Genomic DNA, 6,000 nt, shown 5'->3' on the forward strand with positions numbered 1-6,000 from the left:
GAAAGAGTGATATACCTACACTGGCCCTTACAACAAGCAATATGCTATGAAAAGTGAATTTAAAGTTCAGGAGGATAATGGGTGGCCCTGTGGCCATATTTACACTCTGGGGGTTATACTTTTTCTCACTGTATTATAAAAAAAATTCAGCCAAACTTTCGTACCTAAATCCCCTTAATTTACCAATAAAACTTCTTGAAAAAATTGGTGCAATTGTGCGACTTTTTTGAATTGTTGCTCCGAAAACTTGAATTTATTGGATTATCGAAGAAACCAAACAGCCCAAACCTATCGAGAATCCTGAAGGTAAAAAGCATGTTCCGATTGTTAAAGGAACTGTCACGGCCGGCACCCGATACCAGAACAAATGCCAAGCACCCTGGTCTCGGCTCGGCTTCACCAGTAGTGTGACCACTGTTGGGCTTCGGGAGGAGCCCTCAGCTTACTTGGGTGCCACCTGGACTTAACGAGGGGTGCAAGGCTGTAAGTAGAGTCTTTAGGCCGAAGGTCACGGTACAAAGGTCAAGGCAAAGGGATGGTCAGACAGGCTGGATCGAGGCAGGCGAATATCAGAATCGTCAGGCAGGCAAGGGTCAAAACCGGGTAATCAATCAGACAGATGGGATCAGGCAAGAGAGTGGTCAAAGTTCAGGCTGGGTCAATATTCAGAGTTCAGAGTAGTCCGTATACAAGCAGAGTCAAACACGGGTAATCAAACAAAAATCAAGGTCAGGATCAGCAAGCACAAACACAGGAAGCACCAGGATATCAATCCTATCACGGGCAATCTACAATTACAAACTGTCCCTTTAAATATATATACAAAACTCGCGCCATTGCGTGCTGACGTCACACGTCAGCGTGCCAGCGCCTTTAAGATGCGGACGGAAGCGGCGCGCGCGCCCTAGGCGCAGAAGATCCCTGCGGGCGTCCCCGCTTGGAGTGCGACGGGCGTCCCCGCCGAACTCCACAACCCCTACCGGGGTAAGTTATTACATTACCCCCCTCTCTAGGGGGGGCCACTGGACCCCCAGGCTTACCAGGAAATTTGGTGTGGAATTGTTTCCTCAGGCGATCAGCCTTGATGTCTTCAACTGAGACCCAAGAGTTCTCCTCAGGACCAAAGCCCTTCCACCTAGTAAGGTATTGTAGGTTACCACGCACAAGGCGGGAGTCGAGAAACTCTTGGATCTCATATTCAGGCTGACCTTCAACCAACACTGAGGGAGGAACAGACAAGTGACGAACATTAGATGCAGATTTTAAAAGGGAAACATGAAAGGAATTAGAAATTTTGAAATTAGAAGGTCATTTTAGACGACAGAGGAAGGATTGATTATGGCAATGATGGGATATGGACCAATGAATCTGGGACCAAGTTTGAGAGAGGGAACCTTCAGTTTAATATTCTTTGTAGATAACCATACCAAGTCCCCCACCCTGTACTGAGGTGCCTCTCTACGGGATTTGTCAGCAGCTTTTTTCTGAGCTGAGGAAGCTGCGGACAGAGAGTTGTGGACCTGGGACCAAATCTTGGAAAATTGTTCTACAGAAACATTGCAGAGGGTACAGAAGAAGTAGAGCCAGAAAAAGAAAAAGCTTTGGGATGCAATCCATTGACTATGAAAAAAGGAGATTCCCCAGATGAAGAATGGGAAGCATTATTATATGCAAATTCAGCCCAAGGCAACAGTTCAGACCAGGTGGATTGGTTATGGGACACATAACATCGAAGATATTGTTCAAGGGATTGGTTGACCCTTTCAGTTTGGCCATTAGTCTGGGGATGGTAGGCAGAAGAAAAGGATAATTCTGTACCAACTAAAGAACAGAAAGCATGCCAAAATTTAGAAACAAACTGAACCCCTCTGTCTGAAACAATATTTTCAGGAAAACCGTGTAACTTAAAGATATGAGTAATAAACAGGTCAGCCAGGGTTTTAGCAGAAGGAAGATGGGGGAGAGGAATAAAATGAGCCATTTTACTGAACCTGTCTACCACCACCCAAATCACAGTTTTCCCCTGAGAAGAAGGTAAATCCACAATAAAATCCATGGAAATGTGAGACCACGGTTTTACAGGAATGGGTAAAGGATTTAGCAGACCCTGGGATAAACTATGGGAGGATTTAGATCTTTGACAAATTGGACATGAATTAACAAAAGCTTTTGCATCCAACTTAAAAGATGGCCACCAAACATGACGGGATAACAGAGAGATTGTCTTTGCAATACATGGATGACCTGCCACCTTAGAATCATGAATTTCCCTCAACACTTGTTTTCTAAGTTCCTCAGGTACGAACCATTTACCAGACGGAGTTTCAGCAGGGGCGGAAGACTGTACAGGGGACAACAAGGAAGAGAGGTCAGATTCTAAGGCTGCGACAATTATCTCCCTAGGAATGATGGGAGTATACTCACTGGAATCAGGAGAAACTGCTTCGAAACTCCTAGAGAGTGCATCCGCCTTGACATTTTTAGATCCAGAACGATAAGTTAGAAGAAGAAAAAAAGAAAAGTTAAACCTTGAAAAGAATAGAGCCCATCTGGCTTGCCTAGGATTGAGGTGTTTGGCAGACTCTATATATAAAAGGTTCTTATGGTCTGTATAAACCGTTACAGGATGCTTCGCACCTTCCAGAAGGTGCCGCCATTCCTCAAAGGCCCACTTAACGGCCAACAATTCCCTGTTCCCAATATCATAATTCACCTCTGCCGGTGAAAATTTTTTAGAGAAAAAGGCACAGGGATGCATTTTGTTGGTCGTCGGGTGCCTTTGAGAAAGGACTGCCCCAGCTCCTACCTCCGAAGCATCTACTTCTACAATAAATGGAAGAGAGGAATCGGGATATCGGAGGACAGGGGCCGAACTGAACTCTTTTTTAAGAATTTCAAAGGCTTGCACAGCCTCTGGAGGCCATAAGCTGGGATCAGCTCCTTTTTTGGTTAAATTGGTAATGGGAGCAACGAGAATGGAAAAATCTTTAATAAATTGACGAGATTCGCAAAACCGAGAAACCTTTGAGTCGCACGTAATGAAAGGGGTTGGGTCCAGTCCAGGACTGCTCTCACCTTGCCTGGATCCATTTCTAGACCCATGCTGGAAATTATAAACCCCAAAAACTGAACAGAAGCAAACTCAAAGGTACATTTTTCCAGTTTTGCATAGAGATTATTCTCTCTTAGTCTACGTAAGACCTCACAAACATGTTTACGATGTTCAGAAAAATTGGAAGAGAAAATTAGAATATCGTCAAGGTAGACCACTACGAATACTCCTAACAAGTCCCGAAAAATGTCGTTAACAAATTCCTGAAACACTGCAGGAGCGTTACAGAGGCCGAAAGGCATTACAAGATATTCGTAGTGGCCTTCCCTGGTGTTAAATGCAGTCTTCCACTCGTCCCCTTCTTTGATTCAAATTAGATTATAAGCCCCCCTAAGATCAAGCTTGGTAAAAATTTTAGCAAATTTGACTTGGTCAAAGAGTTCAGATATTAAGGGGAGAGGATAGCGGTTCTTAATAGTGATCTTGTTAAGTCCCCTGTAATCAATACAGGGACGAAGACTGCCATCCTTCTTCCCTACAAAAAAGAAGCCCGCCCCCGCAGGGGAATAAGAAGGTCTAATGAAACCCCTCTCCAGGTTTCTTTAATATACTCCTTCATTGCCTGGGCTTCGGGCAATGAAAGAGAATATGTTCTACCCCGGGGAGGAGTTGACCCGGGAACCAGATCAATCGGGCAGTCATACTGCCGATGTGGGGGTAGAGTCTCGGCTGCCTTTTTAGAAAACACATCAGAAAAACCAGAGTAGGCAGATGGTAACCCTTCTAGAATGGTAGTGGCCACTACCGGAGGAATACAAACACCCCCACACTGAGACCCCCACTGAATAACCTCCCCAGCCACCCAATCAATAAGGGGGTTATGGACCTGGAGCCAAGGTAACCCTAATATAAGGGGGGAAGAGGCACATTCAAAGAGGAAAAAGGCTATCTCCTCATGGTGGAGATTATTCATACACATGGATAAAAACACGGTTTTACTAGAAATTTTCCCTGACCCTAAGGGTCTCTTGTCCACCGCTAATATATTCATGGGGACACTTAAATAAACGGAAGGAATATTATGTCTGGCTGCAAAAGCAGCATCTAGGAAATTACCCTCCGCCCCAGAGTCCACAAAAGCGGACACCAACACAGAGCCCGTAGGCCAGGTTAACTTGACCGGTAACAGAATCCTTGAGGCAGTTTGGGGAGAGGAAACTCCTGTACCCAAATGGAGCTCCCCTTCTCCATTTAGGCTTGGGAGTTTCCCGGCCTCTTAGGACATAAGTTTAGAAAATGACCCTTCTCTCCACAATATAGGCAGAGACCCATGGAGCGCCTACGAGCCTTTTCCTCAGGTGTCAGATGAGAAGTACCTATTTGCATAGGTTCCTCCTGAGGAGAGGGCGCAGTAGCCTTAGAGAACTTATCAGAAGAAATTAAGGCAGATTTATCACTGCAAGCCCCAGGGAAATTTGAAGAACCCTTTTCACCCCTTCTCTCCCTCTGTCTCCTATCCACCTGGATGGCAAGGAACATGAGATCGTCCAGGTTAGAGGACAGAGGGTAATTAACAAGACTGTCTTTAACCGGATCAGACAGCCCTATTCTGAACTGGCTATGTAGAGCCATATCATTCCACCCGGTCTCTACTGCCCACCGGCGGAACTCGGTGCAGTACACCTCCGCATCCCTTTTCCCCTGGCGTAACTTACAAATCACGGTATCGGCCGAAGAGGCACGATCCGGGTCATCGTAAAGTATGGGCATGGTTTCAAAGAAAGTGTCTAAGGAAAAACGGGCTGGATCAGAGGCGGGCAGTCTAAGAGCCCAAATTTGGGGATCACCCTGTAATAGGGTCATGACAAACCTTACTTTCTCCTCACCTGTTGGAAACGAGTGAGGGAAGAAACCAAGGTATAATTTACATGGCTCTTTAAAGACAAAAAATTTTGCTCTATCCCCACTGAATTTATCAGGAAAAGCAATCTTGGGTTCTTGGGGTCTAGCAGAATCACCCCACATAGCAGGGGAACCCACAGGGGAAGAGGCAACTGGATTGATTGGCTGCTGCGGAGTTTCCAGCCTGCGGGTCAGATTGTGAAACCCCTGAAGCAGGTAGTTTTGTTTCCGCTCATGGTCCTCCATGCGCTGTAGCAGGGCAGTAAGAAGCGCTTCGATGGTAGTTGGGGGAGGCGTAACGGAAACAGCAGCAGAAGCACCGTCTAGACTTTCGTCCTCCATGGCCCGTGATAATGTCACGGCCGGTACCCGATACCAGAACAAATGCCAAGCATCCTGGGCTTTGGGAGGAGCCCTCAGCTTACTTGGGTGCCACCTGGACTTAACGAGCGGTGCAAGGCGAGATGTTCTGGCTGGCAAAGGGGCACGGCTGTTAGCAGAGTCTTTAGGCCGAAGGTCACGGTACAAAGGTCAAGGCAAATGGATGGTCAGACAGGCTAGATCGAGGCAGGTGGATATCAGAATCGTCAGGCAGGCAAGGGTCAAAACCGGGTAATCAATCAGACAGATGGGATCAGGCAAGAGAGTGGTCAAAGTTCAGGCTGGGTCAATATTCAGAGTTCAGAGTAGTGAGTATACACGCAGTGTGAAACACGGGTAATCAAACAAGAATCAAGGTCAGGATCAGCAAGCACAAAAACAGGAAGCACCAGGATATCAATCCTATCACGGGCAATCTACAATTACAAACTGTCCCTTTAAATATATTCAAAACTCGCGCCATTGTGACGTCAGCGCGCCTGCGCCTTTAAGACGCGGACGGAAGCTGCGTGCGCGCCCTAGGCGCAGAAGATCCCAGCGGGCGTCCCCGCTTGGAGTGCGACGGGCGTCCCCGCCGAACTCCACAACCCCTACCGGGGTGAGTTATTACAGGAACCTTCTGTCATTGACTTTTAAATGATTTTGACAGTTTTAGCTGCAGTATT

Source organism: Xenopus laevis, chromosome 4S (genome assembly GCF_017654675.1).
Source record: "Xenopus laevis strain J_2021 chromosome 4S, Xenopus_laevis_v10.1, whole genome shotgun sequence".
In the NCBI taxonomy this organism is placed as follows: Eukaryota; Metazoa; Chordata; class Amphibia; order Anura; family Pipidae; genus Xenopus; species Xenopus laevis.